The following is a 19,072-nucleotide window of genomic DNA, read 5'->3' as shown; positions in this document are numbered from 1 at the left end:
CAAGGGGGGTCTCTTGGCTTTTTGGCCCGGGGCACGGCGGCCATCTAGGGAAACCTACCAAACCCATACATTTCTGAAAACTAGACACCCGGGGGCTTCCAGGGAGGTATGGCTTGCGTGGATCCCCCAACGTTTCCTTACCCAGAATCCCCTGCAAACCTCAATTTTAGCTGAAAAAATCACTTTTTTCACACTTTTTTGTGTGGGAAAGTTGTGGCATCACCGGGCTCACTCAAATTTCACACCTCCCAGCGTTCCCCTGGTTCTCCCGGTAAAAATGGTGCCTCACTTGTGTGGGAGGCCCAAGTACCCGCGACAGGCAAGGGCCCCAAACGTAGTGAGGCGACATCAACATTGCCTATCTCAAAACCACCTGGTTTTGCAAGGGGGGTCTCTTGGCTTTTTGGCCCGGGGCACGGCGGCCATCTAGGGAAACCTACCAAACCCATACATTTCTGAAAACTAGACACCCGGGGGCTTCCAGGGAGGTATGGCTTGCGTGGATCCCCCAACGTTTCCTTACCCAGAATCCCCTGCAAACCTCAATTTTAGCTGCAAAAAATCACTTTTTTCACACTTTTTTGTGTGGGAAAGTTGTGGCATCACCGGGCTCACTCAAATTTCACACCTCCCAGCGTTCCCCTGGGTCTCCCGGTAAAAATGGTGCCTCACTTGTGTGGGAGGCCCAAGTACCCGCGACAGGCAAGGGCCCAAAACGTAATGAGGCGACATCAACATTGCCTATCTCAAAACCACCTGGTTTTGCAAGGGGGGTCTCTTGGCTTTTTGGCCCGGGGCACGGCGGCCATCTAGGGAAACCTACCAAACCCATACATTTCTGAAAACGAGACACCCGGGGGCTTCCAGGGAGGTATGGCTTGCGTGGATCCCCCAACGTTTCCTTACCCAGAATCCCCTGCAAACCTCAATTTTAGCTGAAAAAATCACTTTTTTCACACTTTTTTGTGTGGGAAAGTTGTGGCATCACCGGGCTCACTCAAATTTCACAACTCCCAGCGTTCCCCTGGGTCTCCCGGTAAAAATGGTGCCTCACTTGTGTGGGAGGCCCAAGTACCCGCGACAGGCAAGGGCCCAAAACATAGTGAGGCGACATCAACATTGCCTATCTCAAAACCACCTGGTTTTGCAAGGGGGGTCTATTGGCTTTTTGGCCCGGGGCACGGCGGCCATCTAGGGAAACCTACCAAACCCATACATTTCTGAAAACTAGACACCCGGAGGCTTCCAGGGAGGTATGGCTTGCGCGGATCCCCCAACGTTTCCTTACCCAGAATCCCCTGCAAACCTCATTTTTAGCTGAAAAAATCACTTATTTCACACTTTTTTGTGTGGGAAAGTTGTGGCATCACCGGGCTCACTCAAATTTCACACCTCCCAGCGTTCCCCTGGTTCTCCCGGTAAAAATGGTGCCTCACTTGTGTGGGAGGCCCAAGTACCCGCGACAGGCAAGGGCCCCAAACGTAGTGAGGCGACATCAACATTGCCTATCTCAAAACCACCTGGTTTTGCAAGGGGGGTCTCTTGGCTTTTTGGCCCGGGGCACGGCGGCCATCTAGGGAAACCTACCAAACCCATACATTTCTGAAAACTAGACACCCGGGGGCTTCCAGGGAGGTATGGCTTGCGTGGATCCCCCAACGTTTCCTTACCCAGAATCCCCTGCAAACCTCAATTTTAGCTGCAAAAAATCACTTTTTTCACACTTTTTTGTGTGGGAAAGTTGTGGCATCACCGGGCTCACTCAAATTTCACACCTCCCAGCGTTCCCCTGGGTCTCCCGGTAAAAATGGTGCCTCACTTGTGTGGGAGGCCCAAGTACCCGCGACAGGCAAGGGCCCAAAACGTAATGAGGCGACATCAACATTGCCTATCTCAAAACCACCTGGTTTTGCAAGGGGGGTCTCTTGGCTTTTTGGCCCGGGGCACGGCGGCCATCTAGGGAAACCTACCAAACCCATACATTTCTGAAAACGAGACACCCGGGGGCTTCCAGGGAGGTATGGCTTGCGTGGATCCCCCAACGTTTCCTTACCCAGAATCCCCTGCAAACCTCAATTTTAGCTGAAAAAATCACTTTTTTCACACTTTTTTGTGTGGGAAAGTTGTGGCATCACCGGGCTCACTCAAATTTCACAACTCCCAGCGTTCCCCTGGGTCTCCCGGTAAAAATGGTGCCTCACTTGTGTGGGAGGCCCAAGTACCCGCGACAGGCAAGGGCCCAAAACATAGTGAGGCGACATCAACATTGCCTATCTCAAAACCACCTGGTTTTGCAAGGGGGGTCTATTGGCTTTTTGGCCCGGGGCACGGCGGCCATCTAGGGAAACCTACCAAACCCATACATTTCTGAAAACTAGACACCCGGAGGCTTCCAGGGAGGTATGGCTTGCGCGGATCCCCCAACGTTTCCTTACCCAGAATCCCCTGCAAACCTCATTTTTAGCTGAAAAAATCACTTATTTCACACTTTTTTGTGTGGGAAAGTTGTGGCATCACCGGGCTCACTCAAATTTCACACCTCCCAGCGTTCCCCTGGGTCTCCCGGTAAAAATGGTGCCTCACTTGTGTGGGAGGCCCAAGTACCCGCGACAGGCAAGGGCCCCAAACGTAGTGAGGCGACATCAACATTGCCCATCTCAAATGTCGCATCACTACGTTTTGGGCCCTTGCCTTTCGCGGGTACTTGGGCCTCCCACACAAGTGAGGCACCATTTTTACCGGGAGACCCAGGGGAACGCTGGGAGGTGTGAAATTTGAGTGAGCCCGGTGATGCCACAACTTTCCCACACAAAAAAGTGTGGAAAAAGTGATTTTTTCAGCTAAAATTGAGGTTTGCAGGGGATTCTGGGTAAGGAAACGTTGGGGGATCCACGCAAGCCATACCTCCCTGGAAGCCCCCGGGTGTCTAGTTTTCAGAAATGTATGGGTTTGGTAGGGTTCCCTAGATGGCCGCCGTGCCCCGGGCCAAAAAGCCAAGAGACCCCCCTTGCAAAACCAGGTTGTTTTGAGATAGGCAATGTTGATGTCGCCTCACTACGTTTTGGGCCCTTGCCTGTCGCGGGTACTTGGGCCTCCCACACAAGTGAGGACCCATTTTTACCGGGAGACCCAGGGGAACGCTGGGAGGGGTGAAATTTGAGTGAGCCCGGTGATGCCACAACTTTCCCACACAAAAAAGTGTGAAAAAAGTGATTTTTTCAGCTAAAATTGAGGTTTGCAGGGGATTCTGGGTAAGGAAACGTTGGGGGATCCACGCAAGCCATACCTCCCTGGAAGCCCCCGGGTGTCTAGTTTTCAGAAATGTATGGGTTTGGTAGGTTTCCCTAGATGGCCGCCGTGCCCCGGGCCAAAAAGCCAAGAGACCCCCCCTTGCAAAACCAGGTGGTTTTGAGATAGGCAATGTTGATGTCGCCTCACTACGTTTTGGGCCCTTGCCTGTCGCGGGTACTTGGGCCTCCCACACAAGTGAGGCACCATTTTTACCGGGAGACCCAGGGGAACGCTGGGAGGTGTGAAATTTGAGTGAGCCCGGTGATGCCACAACTTTCCCACACAAAAAAGTGTGAAAAAAGTGATTTTTTGCAGCTAAAATTGAGGTTTGCAGGGGATTCTGGGTAAGGAAACGTTGGGGGATCCACGCAAACCATACCTCCCTGGAAGCCCCCGGGTGTCTAGTTTTCAGAAATGTATGGGTTTGGTAGGTTTCCCTAGATGGCCGCTGTGCCCCGGGCCAAAAAGCCAAGAGACCCCCCTTGCAAAACCAGGTGGTTTTGAGATAGGCAATGTTGATGTCGCCTCACTACGTTTTGGGCCCTTGCCTGTCGCGGGTACTTGGGCCTCCCACACAAGTGAGGCACCATTTTTACCGGGAGACCCAGGGGAAGGCTGGGAGGTGTGAAATTTGAGTGAGCCCGGTGATGCCACAACTTTGCCACACAAAAAAGTGTGAAAAAAGTGATTTTTTCAGCTAAAATTGAGGTTTGCGGGGGATTCTGGGTAAGGAAACGTTGGGGGATCCACGCAAGCCATACCTCCCTGGAAGCCCCCGGTTGTCTAGTTTTCAGAAATGTATGGGTTTGGTAGGTTTCCCTAGATGGCCGCCGTGCACGGGGCCAAAAACCCAAGAGACCCCCCTTGCAAAACCAGGTGGTTTGGAGATAGGCAATTTTGATGTCACCTCACTATGTTTTGCGCCGTTTCCTGTCGCGGGCACTAGGCCGACCCACACAAGTGAGGTACCGTTTTTCTCGGAAGACTTTGGGGAACGCGGGGTGGGTGGAAAATTGTGGATCCACGCAGATTCCGGAACTTTCCACGACAGAAATGTGTGGAACATGTGTTTTTTTTGCAAATTTTTTAGGTTTGCAAGGGGTTCTGGGTAACAGACCCTGGTGGGAGGCAGTCAAATCACCCCATCCTGGATTCCCCTGGGTGTCTACTTTTCAAAAATGTATAGGTTTGCTAGGTTTCCCAAGGTGCCCGCAGAGCTAGGGTTCAATAACTACAGCTAGTCATTTTTCCAAAAAAGGGTCTTTTTTCACTGCGAAATTGAGGTGTGACCAGGTTGCGTTTTGCGCCGTTTCCTGTCGCGGGCACTAGGCCGACCCACACAAGTGAGGTACCATTTTTCTCGAAAGACTTTGGGGAACGCGGGGTGGGTGGAAATTTGTGGATCCACGCAGATTCCGGAACTTTCCACGACAGAAATATGGGGAAAATGTGTTTTTTTTGACAATTTTTTAGGTTTGCAAGGGATTCTGGGTAACAGACCCTGGTGGGAGGCAGTCAAGTCACCCCATCCTGGATTCCCCTGGGTGTCTAGTTTTCAAAAATGTATAGGTTTGCTAGGTTTCCAAGGTGCCCGCAGAACTATGGTTCAAAAACTACAGCTAGTCATTTTTCCAAAAAAGGGTCATTTTTCACTGCGAAATTGAGGTGTGACCAGGTTGCGTTTTGCGCCGTTTCCTGTCGCGGGCACTAGGCTGATCCACACAAGTGAGGTACCGCTTTTCTCGTAAGACTTTGGGGAACGCGGGGTGGGTGGAAATTTGTGGATCCACGCAGATTCCGGAACTTTCCACGACAGAAATGTGGGGAAAATGTGGTTTTTTTGCCAATTTTTTAGGTTTGCAAGGGATTCTGGGTAACAGACCCTGGTGGGAGGCAGTCAAGTCACCCCATCCTGGATTCCCCTGGGTGTCTAGTTTTCAAAAATGTATAGGTTTGCTAGGTTTCCCCGGTGCCCGCAGAGCTAGGGTTCAAAAACTACAGCTAGTCATTTTTCCAAAAAAGGGTCATTTTTCACTGCGAAATTGAGGTGTGACCAGGTTGCGTTTTGCGCCGTTTCCTGTCGCGGGCACTAGGCCGACCCACACAAGTGAGGTACCGTTTTTCTCGAAAGACTTTGGGGAACGCGGGGTGGGTGGAAAATTGTGGATCCATTAGATTCCGGAACTTTCCACGACAGAAATGTGTGGAAAATGTGTTTTTTTTGCCAATTTTTTAGGTTTGCAAGGGTAAGTAAGTAAGTAATGTTTATTATTTAGTTAATTAAAACCATAATAATCTAAAACAGGTAGCAAAAGCACAAAATTACAGTGAAGAGTTAAAAACAGCAATTTAGTATAAAATCGTTTTGTTTTTTAAAAATTCAAGCAGAAAATTAAACATCATTTGTCCAACTTCTGACCCTTTTTAGCAATGCTTTTTGAAGGCTTTAAGAAATTTGATCAGTCTACTATGCAATGGAGGGTCTGAGGGGCTTAGGCATGCCATTATTGCGGCTCTACAGGATCTAATTCTTCTTTCATTGAAACTTGTCTTTAGAAAGATTACACGTTCAACCCGCAATTTTTTACATGTGCAGATTATATGAATAAAGTCTTCTTTATAGTGATTGCACAGCCGGCACGATATAGGGCCTGTGTGCCGCCAAGCTGGCTGCTCAGCCTGAGATGGTAATGTTCCAAAACGCAGTGCCATAAGTTGTTTTTTTATATTAATTGAGTAAGTTTCACATAAATAAGCTGCCGGTGCGAGGGACTTATAGTGGTTTATCACCATCCAAGCATGCGACCTTGATCTTAGAATATTTTTGTCCCATAGCAATGAATGAGTTTTTGAAGCTTTATTTACGACTTGTTTGAACGATTGGTATGGTAAGTTTTTGTTCCATATTTCCGTCGTACATGTGACCGAAAGGGATTTACAAAGGTATTGATTAAAAGGAGAAGAACTATCTTGATTAAGTTCAGTCCAGATGGCCTTGTTGATTTTTGATTTTACAGCGTTTAGCTTAAAGCGGTACCAGGTTTTCACCGTCTCATACCTTCTGCCAACGACTTCATTTATGAGACCGAATTCCAGCCGGACCTGAGCTGGGGAAGCTGACCTTGGAATCTGGAATACTTTTTTGTAAATGGAAGCTATTAGTTGGTTTAGGAGCTCTCCATCCTCGCCATGGAACGCCGCACTGGCATATGTTAGAGTTGGCAGGATTTTTGCCTTCATTACGGTGAGCAAGGGTTTATAAGAAGGGCCCTTCAGTTTTTTGGCTAATAGGCTGAACGCAAATATTAGTGCACTTGTTCTCTGAGACATATATTTTTTGTGCTCCATAAGATTTCTTGTGTTGTCGATATAAAAGCCTAAGTATTTGTATTTTTTTACCTCCTCGAGTTGGACTCCGTTGAGCCAGATTGTCTGTTTTCTTAACTGTTTTTTCCCAATCACCATAGTTTTTGTCTTAGTTGTATTTATTTCAAGTTTGTTTTCTGAAATGTAGATTGACATTTCATTCAGGCATCTTTGCAGGCCGATCTTAGTTTGGCTCATTAGTACCACATCATCCGCGTAGGAAAGATGCGAAAGTCTCAGTTCGCCAAGCTTTGGTGGGTGGGAATTAGTGCAATCTAGCCTTGGAGAGAGGTCAGATAAAAATAAATTAAAAAGGTGAGGGGCCAGAACACACCCTTGTTTCAAGCCTCTGGTGGTTGTCAGCTTCCTTGAGAGTCTGGACCCATCACCTATCTTAATTCTTAGCCAGGTGTTTGAATAAAATAACAAGATGCCTTTTAGAAGCCTCTCGGGGATACCCCAGGCTCGCAGCTTTTTCCACAGAAGATGGCGATCAACGCTGTCGAAGGCAGCTTTTAGGTCTATGAAGCAGAGGTAAAGATGCAGTTTCTTCTGCTTACACTTGTTTGTAATTAGCGAGAGACCTAAAATGTTTGTCATCGTACCAAGGCCTTGTCTGAAGCCCGTCTGGTTTCCCGGAATTAGGTTATGGTCATCAGACCATGCCTTAAGCTCTTCAAGTACCAGGGAGGCATAATATTTGGCCTCTACATCCAGCAGGGCTATCAATCTGTAGTGCGCTGGGTTTGCTCTGTCTCCTCCTTTAAATAAAGGTGTCAAAATCGAACCTTGCCAGTTTACCGGTATGATGTTTAGTTTCTCTATTTCTTGGTATAAGTTGAGAAGGTGTTTGCCCCAAAACGGAATATCATATTTAAAAATTGCTTGGGGGATTCCGTTGGGGCCAGGTGCGCCGTCATTTCTGCCTTTCTTAATTACTCTTCTAACTCCTTCAATTGAAGTGGACGAGTAACTTATGGCTGGGATCAGAGAGACATTTTCCTCCAGTGGATTTCTGACCACGTTCAGTTGCTCCTTCTGTTTTGAATTTGCGACGTCAACTGGGCTGATGCTTTCCAATAACCCAGTGGGCTTCGCATGAACTGCCCCTTGATCGTCGGTGTTTCCCGCTGATAGTTCTAACAAGGGAGCTTCCCAAAATCTCCCGGATAGAAATTCCACCCACTCAAATTCTTGTATGTTTGAGGATAACACTGTAACTGGTCGATTCAGGTTATTTATAATGGTCCAAAACTGTTTTGAATTGGATTTTTTTGAGCTACAGAGGAGTTCGGCCCAGAATTTGTCATTGCTCTTTCTTTTTTCTTCCCAAATGTCTTTTTTGTAACATTTCCTGAGCTGTCTCACACTGTCCCATGCTGCTGTGTCAGGAGTTGTTCTTTTTAGCGTCCTTATGCATTTTTTGAGTTTGCGTTTCATGATTCGCAGACCTAACGTTGTTGTTTTTTCCTGGCCGATGGGCTGTTTTTGTCCTGAAGCCATTAATGATTTTAACTCAGCTGTGAAATTTTCCCATGCTTGTATTTTATCCTGGGCTCCAATTTTGCTAATAATTAACAAGTTTTTTATTTTAAGCTGTAATGTTTCAATTGTGTCGTTTGACCATTTTAGACGTTTTAAATCCACTGTGTGTATGTTGCCATCAATAGTTGTATTTACTTGATGTTTGGTAATTTTTGACCTAAAGTGTATCAACTGGTATGAATGGTCACTCCTGGTTGTAAACTCTATCGAGAAGTGAGATAGGGATGGTATCAGCGAAGCTGAAATTGCTGTATAGTCCAGTCTTGACCTTGTCTTCCTCCCGTGGAATGTAAACTTAGGGGGGAAGTCATCTGCTGTTCTACCATTCAGAACTCTGAGCCCAAGAAACTCTAGGGCGTTAACCAACCCTTGACCTATGCGGTCCACTTTTGGCCTTATTAGCTGGAATTGATGTGGGACGGACCAATATATATTGTCTGCTGAGATAGATTCGTCCTCATCCGGGGTATGAATTAGGTTTGAATTAAAGTCCCCTGTGAGTATCAAGTCCCACATGGGAAAGGTGCTCCGGATGTTCGTGATGATATCGATTAGTTGTTTATTGTGGGCCAATTTTTTCCTGACCGAAGGATGTGTATATGTATTTATCAAAAGGACGATTTGTAATCTGTTAGCAGGCCCTAATGACAATTTGATTAATTGAATATTTGGTCCTTCTGAATCCAGTTGTTCACTCACAATCTTTAACTCCGAAGAGATATAGACTGCCAAGCCCCCTTTAGGACGACCAAAGGTTTTGGTTTTGGTTGCTGGAACTGTATAGTAGATGTAATTTGCCAGTGGGAGTGCTTCTAGAGCCCAGGTTTCCTGCAAGGCTATTATATCATAATTTTCCCATTTTCTTGGGGGTTCACCGTTCTCCAACCATTTTTTTGCCCCCGCGATGTTCCACGAGAGCACCTGTATGTTGCTTGAGTCTTGAGTTAGTAATTTATTTTCTGTTGGTCAGGGACATGCTTTCGAAGTTAGCACTCCAGGCAACCATCCCCAGTTGTCCTTATTCCTGTGCATTCTATTTAGCCTGTCATTTTGTTGCTCCTCTTTCTGTGTTGTAGGGAGGTTGCCACCAATTGCCCCTTTGAGTAATGTTTGAATGTTAGGTGTGTTATCATTTCGCCTTTGAACTTTTCCTTTACTACGGTTAAGAGCGTTGTTTAGAGGGCCGGGATAGCGGGGGGTCGCTGGTTTTAGCAATTTAATTCCCCATGCTTCAAATTGAACCTTAGAATCCATGATGTGCTGCGCGTCTTCTTCAGTCAGCCAGGTGGTCAGTGTTTGTTCCTTACTCTTTTGGTGTTCCATTCCTATGAATTCTACTGTCAGTAGATTCACTGATGTTAAGTATTTTAATGCCGGAATGTTTGATGTTAACTGCAAGATGTTCCCTCTATTTAATATATCGTGCGGTCCTTTTGAATCATATTCAGGGATTAGCAACAATTGCCGTTCTGTTGGTGCATTACAATGGCCTGCCAGGGTCGTTGGGTGTTCTTCCTTATTTCCAAATGTAATTTGTTTTAAGTCACCTGTGATTTCGACTTTTATATTGGCCCGGTGGGGCTCGAGATCCATCGCCGGTTGCTCAACCTGAGGGTCGTCCACCCAACATCCGGCACTCGAGGAGGTTTCTGCTTCCTGTGCCCTACTCCTTAAAATTGAGTCGGCTTCTTGTATTAGTTGTGGTCTCTTTTGGTTTACCACCAATCCGTTGGTTCCCCCTGGTCTAAGCATTTGGAACTTTGGAATGACCGTTTTCAGGATAACTTTCGTGCTGTCACCGTGTTTTTCATTCCCCATCTTTGGAGTTTCTTGGTTTTCACCATGTTTTTCGTTCCCCATGTTTGGAGTTTCTTGGTTGACAGGGAGTTTCCATGTTTCTCTTTGACCATCTACAGAATCTCTATTGATGTCATCAACCGAATCTGATTTATGTTGACCTTGATTAATTGCAGCTTTGTTTCTACTGCATTTTTCTTCAGGGCAATTTTGAGCTAACAAGTTACTAATCGTAGCACGTTGTTCGCCGTGACTTCTCGCATCTTCAATGATTGTATCCATTCCTTTCCCTTTTTTTTTTTTCTTTGAGCTTTTCTTCTTTGTTGTTTGTTGGGTTCCAGTAAGAACTCCAGCTCGAGACTCCTCTTTGTTAGGGCCTTGTTTTTTTTTTTTTTCCCTCCCGTTCCGTCTGCTTGTTTTTCAGTTTCTGCCGGGTCTAAGCAAGCTCGGGTCACCTCTTTATTTGGGCCTTGTTTATTATCACCCATTCCTTCTGCTTGTTTTTCAATTGCTCCCAGTTCTAAGCAAATAACACTATCGGTGAGGTCATCTGATGAACTAACCGAGGCTGTTGCTGTAAAACCAATCTCTGGTAAGCGAAACATTGGATAGATCTTTGTTGTATGCTTCTCTATAGGCAGAGACAATTTGTTCCGTGCTTTCCTGTCGCGTTTTTTTTGTTTGCGTGATAATTTTGGATCTTTGAAGCTAGATCTGTCCTGATTGTCTGTCTGTTTGTCTGCTTTTATGTCATTGTGGTGCTTTGGGCTTGAAAGAGCTTTATCGTTATCTGCTTTTACCTTTGTCAATTCCTTTTCTTTAGTTATGCCCTTCTCACCCAAGGTGGATTTATTAAGTTGAATTATCTGATCTAGGAGTGTTGGCAACAAGCTTAGTTTGTCTATTATTGGACTGCATGCGCACTGAACGGAATATTTTGCCTGGGCTCTGGAAATAAGATTGTTCATACTCTCCAGTTTAGTATTGATCCCTGCTATTTGTGTTGCTATAATGTTCATCAGATCTATTTGAATGTCCATCTTATCGTTTTGCATGTTGAACGCTGTTATTGTTGTCTGTAGTGTGTTCAATAAAGATTTAGATGTCTCCGAAAAGGAACTATGGTTATTAGCTGTTTCTCCTTGTTTCAACTGTGAATTTAAATTTTTGGTCTCCTTTGTGTCTTGATCTTGGTTAAGCTGATGAATATTATCGTCCCTGCTGAAGCTGGTGTTGGAGTACCTTTGATAGCTATTTGATCGCAGGGCGGTTTCCTGTGGCGTTATATTATTTTGGGAATTAGCATGATGCATTCCTCCCGCTATAGCAGGCATTTCGGATGCCGTTAATTGCATGGTGGCTTTGTTTGGTGATGACATTCTTAGAATTTGACGACCGTTGTCAATACATTCTTGGTCGTCTTGGTCCGGCTGGTGCACCTGAGCGGCTATATGAAGCCTTATTGGTCTGGTATTGTTTATTACAGGCTTCGGGGTGGACGATGACATTTACCCTCTGGTTGTTTTAAGTGTTGTTATTGGCGAGTAGGATTTTTCACAGAGACTTAACGCCCTTTGGTCAGAGATTGTTAAACCTACTGTCTGATTCATGCGGACTGTGGGGTTAATTAGTTCTGTGTTGTATTCAGAGGTATTGTATATGGTACCCTCGTTGTTTAACCTGTATGCCAGTGCTATGTCAGAGCACAGGCTCAAGACTTCTTTAGGTGCCGTTCCAATGCTGGTGCCGTTCGTCAGCTCCTCCCTTTCTGTCGCTGACAGAACGATCTTTTCCTCTTCCAGGCTTGGTTTCCGTAGAAGCCACTGTTTAATAGTACAGGCTGAGTTATGTACCGCTTCCTTTTGAGGCTTATATTTTCCATTCCAAGGCAAAGAATGTGTCTGAGGGGCTAGAGGAGTCATAAGGCCTGGGATCTCCGCTGTAGTTGAGAAAATGGCTGCACCAGGATCTTTCAGCAATAACAGTCTGGCGCCATCCTTTGGGTTTCTAAACATTGTTGTAATCGGTGATATTAAAGGGCTTTTTTGCTTGATGATACAGCTTTCTGCTTCTGTTTTTGAGCCTTGTTTTTTCTTTTTCTTACTCTGCCTGTCGATCTTAATTTTCTGTGTGGGGGTCTGTCTAACTCTCCCCGATCTCATCTCCCTGGGTTGTCTGACCTCTGGGTTTTTTTTTTTTTTTTTGTCAGAGATAGCAGGTTGGGACTTGACTGGTTGACTGTTTATGAAGTTATGCGGACAGACTCCTTGTTGGTGCGCCTTAAATTCTCAGAGTAGCTGATATTGATCGTTATCAACTCTGTTGGATTTATCAGGCCACTACGATTTTTTTTTTTTTTCCGTTTTTCCTGCAGTTTATCTAAACTTTTCCTTACTTTTCCTTGCTGATCTGAGGCTCCTGTTGACTGCAAGGGCCGGATGCACTAAGAAGGGCTAGCCAGAGATGAGAATGTGGCGTGGATGAAGAGGGGGCAGTCTGAAATCCTATACCCCCACAGAGCCTCTGCCTTCACTTCGCCTCTCGATTCACCTCTCCTTGCCCCTCTTTCAACACATCATGGTCTCAGGGTTATTCAACGTCTGGCCCTTGCAGCGGTGACTCCGCACGGCTCACTACTCCTCACCCCCGGCTTTGGCTGCCGTCAACCCTCCTGCTAGGCTTAATTCACTTAAGTCACTTAAATTGCACTTAAATCACACTTACTCTGGCATGCTGGTAGGTCCTTGTGATATCGCGATATATGCAGTAGATTTGCCGCTGCCCCCTTATTCTCAGGGATCACCGTCTTGCGGCTCTCCCAGACCAGGCTTGTACCCGTGGGCACTTCACGACGTCCACGTTCTCTGCTGCTCACTGCTGCTGCCGCTGCTCTGCTGCACTATCAGCAGCTCCTGCAGTTCCTGCTCTTTTTTTTTTTTTTTTTTTTTGGGGGGGGGGAGACTCTCGTGGTTCGTGGCTCCTGCTGCTGCTGCGGGGAAACTGGTGCGGCTCCTACCGCTGTGGCACTGATGCGGCTCCTGCCGGTTCTGGCTCCTGCTGCTGCTGGTGCGGCTCCTACCGCTGTGGAACTGATGCGGCTCCTGCCGGTTCTGGCTCCTGCTGCTGCGGCGGGGGCACTGGTGCGGCTCCTACCGCTGTGGCACTGATGCGGCTCCTGCCGGTTCTGGGACACTCGTCGCGCGGTTTTCAGGGCTCCGAGGCGAACCCCTCGCAGCACAGTGACTCCTTGCAGGCAACCCCGCACCACCCCCACTCCAGTCCCGCTACCACACGGCGGTGGCAGAGAACCGCAGGCCGGCAACGAAAAAGCAGGGAAACCGCAGCGGCAGCTTCTGGCTCCGACTGGGAACAGCTGACCGGAATTCTCGCGATGAAACGCCTCCGCCTGAACACCTGAGAGAGACCCGATTCAGCCTACGGATCTTCTGTCTGATTAAAGACAAAGGTTTGCAAGGGATTCTGGGTAACAGACCCTGGTGGGAGGCAGTCAAGTCACCCCATCCTGGATTTCCCTGGGTGTCTAGTTTTCAAAAATGTATAGGTTTGCTAGGTTTCCCAAGGTGCCCGCAGAGCTAGGGTTCAAAAACTACAGCTAGTCATTTTTCCAAAAAAGGGTCATTTTTCACTGCGAAATTGAGGTGTGACCAGGTTGCGTTTTGCACCGTTTCCTGTCGCGGGCACTAGGCCGATCCACACAAGTGAGGTACCGTTTTTCTCGTAAGACTTTGGGGAACGCGGGGTGGGTGGAAATTTGTGGATCCACGCAGATTCCGGAACTTTCCACGACAGAAATGTGGGGAAAATGTGTTTTTTTTGCCAATTTTTTAGGTTTGCAAGGGATTCTGGGTAACAGACCCTGGTGGGAGGCAGTCAAGTCACCCCATCCTGGGTTCCCCATGGTGTCTAGTTTTCAAAAATGTATAGGTTTGCTAGGTTTCCCAAGGTGCCCGCAGAGCTAGGGTTCAAAAACTACAGCTAGTCATTTTTCCAAAAAAGGGTCTTTTTTCACTGCGAAATTGAGGTGTGACCAGGTTGCGTTTTGCACCGTTTCCTGTCGCGGGCACTGGGCCGATCCACACAAGTGAGGTACCGTTTTTCTTGTAAGACTTTGGGGAACGCGGGGTGGGTGGAAATTTGTGGATCCACGCAGATTCCGGAACTTTCCACGACAGAAATGTGTGGAAAATGTGTTTTTTTGGACAATTTTTTAGGTTTGCAAGGGATTTTGGGTAACAGACCCTGGTGGGAGGCAATCAAGTCACCCCATCCTGGATTCCCCTGGGTGTCTAGTTTTCAAAAATGTATAGGTTTGCTAGGTTTCCCAAGGTGCCCGCAGAGCTAGGGTTAAAAAACTACAGCTAGTCATTTTTCCAAAAAAGGGTCCTTTTTCACTGCGAAATTGAGGTGTGACCAGGTTGCGTTTTGCACCGTTTCCTGTCGCGGGCACTAGGCCGATCCACACAAGTGAGGTACCGTTTTTCTCGTAAGACTTTGGGGAACGCGGGGTGGGTGGAAATTTGTGGATCCACGCAGATTCCGGAACTTTCCACGACAGAAATGTGTGGAAAATGTGTTTTTTTTGCCAATTGTTTAGGTTTGCAAGGGATTCTGGGTAACAGACCCTGGTGGGAGGCAGTCAAGTCACCCCATCCTGGATTCCCCTGGGTGTCTAGTTTTCAAAAATGTATAGGTTTGCTAGGTTTCCCAAGGTGCCCGCAGAGCTAGGGTTCAAAAACTACAGCTAGTCATTTTTCCAAAAAAGGGTCATTTTTCACTGCGAAATTGAGGTGTGACCAGGTTGCGTTTTGCGCCGTTTCCTGTCGCGGACACTAGGCCGATCCACACAAGTGAGGTACCGTTTTTCTCGTAAGACTTTGGGGAATGTGGGGTGGGTGGAAAGTTGTGGATCCACGCAGATTCCGGAACTTTCCACGACAGAAATGTGTGGAAAATGTGTTTTTTTTGCCAATTTTTTAGGTTTGCAAGGGATTCTGGGTAACAGACCCTGGTGGGAGGCAGTCAAGTCACCCCATCCTGGATTCCCCTGGGTGTCTAGTTTTAAAAAATGTATAGGTTTGCTAGGTTTCCCAAGGTGCCCGCAGAGCTAGGGTTCAAAAACTACAGCTAGTCATTTTTCCAAAAAAGGGTCATTTTTCACTGCGAAATTGAGGTGTGACCAGGTTGCGTTTTGCGCCGTTTCCTGTCGCGGGCACTAGGCCGACCCACACAAGTGAGGTACCGTTTTTCTCGAAAGACTTTGGGGAACGCGGGGTGGGTGGAAAATTGTGGATCCATTAGATTCCGGAACTTTCCACGACAGAAATGTGTGGAAAATGTGTTTTTTTTGCCAATTTTTTAGGTTTGCAAGGGATTCTGGGTAACAGACCCTGGTGGGAGGCAGTCAAGTCACCCCATCCTGGATTTCCCTGGGTGTCTAGTTTTCAAAAATGTATAGGTTTGCTAGGTTTCCCAAGGTGCCCGCAGAGCTAGGGTTCAAAAACTACAGCTAGTCATTTTTCCAAAAAAGGGTCATTTTTCACTGCGAAATTGAGGTGTGACCAGGTTGCGTTTTGCACCGTTTCCTGTCGCGGGCACTAGGCCGATCCACACAAGTGAGGTACCGTTTTTCTCGTAAGACTTTGGGGAACGCGGGGTGGGTGGAAATTTGTGGATCCACGCAGATTCCGGAACTTTCCACGACAGAAATGTGGGGAAAATGTGTTTTTTTTGCCAATTTTTTAGGTTTGCAAGGGATTCTGGGTAACAGACCCTGGTGGGAGGCAGTCAAGTCACCCCATCCTGGGTTCCCCATGGTGTCTAGTTTTCAAAAATGTATAGGTTTGCTAGGTTTCCCAAGGTGCCCGCAGAGCTAGGGTTCAAAAACTACAGCTAGTCATTTTTCCAAAAAAGGGTCATTTTTCACTGCGAAATTGAGGTGTGACCAGGTTGCGTTTTGCACCGTTTCCTGTCGCGGGCACTGGGCCGATCCACACAAGTGAGGTACCGTTTTTCTTGTAAGACTTTGGGGAACGCGGGGTGGGTGGAAATTTGTGGATCCACGCAGATTCCGGAACTTTCCACGACAGAAATGTGTGGAAAATGTGTTTTTTTGGACAATTTTTTAGGTTTGCAAGGGATTTTGGGTAACAGACCCTGGTGGGAGGCAATCAAGTCACCCCATCCTGGATTCCCCTGGGTGTCTAGTTTTCAAAAATGTATAGGTTTGCTAGGTTTCCCAAGGTGCCCGCAGAGCTAGGGTTAAAAAACTACAGCTAGTCATTTTTCCAAAAAAGGGTCCTTTTTCACTGCGAAATTGAGGTGTGACCAGGTTGCGTTTTGCACCGTTTCCTGTCGCGGGCACTAGGCTGATCCACACAAGTGAGGTACCGTTTTTCTCGTAAGACTTTGGGGAACGCGGGGTGGGTGGAAATTTGTGGATCCACGCAGATTCCGGAACTTTCCACGACAGAAATGTGTGGAAAATGTGTTTTTTTTGCCAATTGTTTAGGTTTGCAAGGGATTCTGGGTAACAGACCCTGGTGGGAGGCAGTCAAGTCACCCCATCCTGGATTCCCCTGGGTGTCTAGTTTTCAAAAATGTATAGGTTTGCTAGGTTTCCCAAGGTGCCCGCAGAGCTAGGGTTCAAAAACTACAGCTAGTCATTTTTCCAAAAAAGGGTCATTCTTCACTGCGAAATTGAGGTGTGACCAGGTTGCGTTTTGCGCCGTTTTCTGTCGCGGACACTAGGCCGATCCACACAAGTGAGGTACCGTTTTTCTCGTAAGACTTTGGGGAACGTGGGGTGGGTGGAAAGTTGTGGATCCACGCAGATTCCGGAACTTTCCACGACAGAAATGTGTGGAAAATGTGTTTTTTTTGCCAATTTTTTAGGTTTGCAAGGGATTCTGGGTAACAGACCCTGGTGGGAGGCAGTCAAGTCACCCCATCCTGGATTCCCCTGGATGTCTAGTTTTAAAAAATGTATAGGTTTGCTAGGTTTCCCCAGGTGCCCGCAGAGCTAGTGTTCAAAAACTACAGCTAGTCATTTTTCCAAAAAAGGGTCATTTTTCACTGCGAAATTGAGGTGTGACCAGGTTGCATTTTGCGTCGTTTCCTGTCGCGGGCACTAGGCTGACCCACACAAGTGAGGTACCGTTTTTCTCGTAAGACTTTGGGAAACGCGGGGTGGGTGGAAAATTGTGGATCCACGCAGATTCCGGAACTTTCCACGACAGAAATGTGTGGAAAATGTGTTTTTTTTGCCAATTTTTTAGTTTTGCAAGGGATTCTGGGTAACAGACCCTGGTGGGAGGCAGTCAAGTCAACCCATCTTGGATTCCCCTGGGTGTCTAGTTTTCAAAAATGTATAGGTTTTCTAGGTTTCCCAAGGTGCCCGCAGAGCTAGGGTTCAAAAACTACAGCTAGTCATTTTTCCAAAAAAGGGTCATTTTTCACTGCGAAATTGAGGTGTGACCAGGTTGCGTTTTGCGCCGTTTCCTGTCGTGGGCACTAGGCCGATCCACACAAGTGAGGTACCGTTTTTCTCGTAAGACTTTGGGGAACGCGGGGTGGGTGGAAATTGGTGGATCCACGCAGATTCCGGAACTTTCCACGACAGAAATGTGTGGAAAATGTGTTTTTTTTGCCAATTTTTTAGGTTTGCAAGGGATTCTGGGTAACAGACCCTGGTGGGAGGCAGTCAAGTCACCCCATCCTGGATTCCCCTGGGTGTCTAGTTTTAAAAAATGTATAGGTTTGCTAGGTTTCCCAAGGTGCCCGCAGAGCTAGGGTTCAAAAACTACAGCTAGTCATTTTTCCAAAAAAGGGTCATTTTTCACTGCGAAATTGAGGTGTGACCAGGTTGCGTTTTGCGCCGTTTCCTGTCGCGGGCACTAGGCCGATCCACACAAGTGAGGTACCGTTTTTCTCGTAAGACTTTGGGGAACGCGGGGTGGGTAGAAATTTGTGGATCCACGCAGATTCTGGAACTTTCCACGACAGAAATGTGGGGAAAATGTGTTTGTTTTGCCAATTTTTTAGGTTTGCAAGGGATTCTGGGTAACAAACCCTGGTGGGAGGCAGTCAAGTCACCCCATCCTGGATTCCCCTGGGTGTCTACTGTTCAAAAATGTATAGGTTTGCTAGGTTTCCCAAGGTGCCCGCAGAGCTAGGGTTCAAAAACTACAGCTAGGCACTTTGCAAAAAAGGGTAATTTTGCATTGTGAAAATGTGGTGTGACCACGTTGCGTTTTGCGCCGTTTCCTGTCGTGGGCACTATGCTTACCCACACAAGTGAGGTACCATTTTTATCGGGAGACTTAGGGTAATTCAGATTTGTAAAGGAACTGTTATTATCTATTGACTTTCCATGCATTTCTGCTTTCCAAATGAAAGATATTGTGTAAAAAAGAAGTCATTCTAAAAAATGACTGATAATTCTCATGCTAGTATGAGTATTCCCAATTTCAGAAATGTGCAAATATCTACTGTTTCTAAACTCTATATTTTGTTCCCATTTCAGAAATACATAGGTGTCTTTCATACCGATTTTTCCATGTACACTTTTTTACAGAATAATTACTATATACCCGGTACTTAATAAAAAACCATTGCAAGTTACTACTCAGTTTTTGGCTCTGGGTTCGTCGGGTTCTTGGTGAACCTACAAGTCTTATATATCCCCACAACCAGTAATGTCCAGCGGATGCAACGGTATATTGCTTTCAAAGAGCTGTCATAATTAGAAGAAGTTACAGGTGAAAACGTTGACACAAAAGGCTGTTTTTTTCAACTAAATTTCAATTTATCCTACATTTAACTGTTTGTTTCTATAAAAAAACCTTGATGGATCTACACAAATGACCCCTTGCTGAATTCAGAATGTTGTCTTCTTTTCGAAAATGTATAGCTTTCCAGGATCCACTATTGCTTTTGTACCCATTTCAGACACTAACTGGAAGGAGGTCAAAAGCACAAAAAATTGCAAAAATAGCCTATGTCCCAGAAAAATGCCAAAACTGTGTAAAAAATGTTGGGTTTTTGTCAAAAGTCA

The sequence above is a fragment of the Triturus cristatus genome, chromosome 11 (assembly GCF_964204655.1).
Source record: "Triturus cristatus chromosome 11, aTriCri1.1, whole genome shotgun sequence".
Classification (NCBI taxonomy): Eukaryota; Metazoa; Chordata; class Amphibia; order Caudata; family Salamandridae; genus Triturus; species Triturus cristatus.
This window is presented reverse-complemented; position numbering follows the sequence as displayed.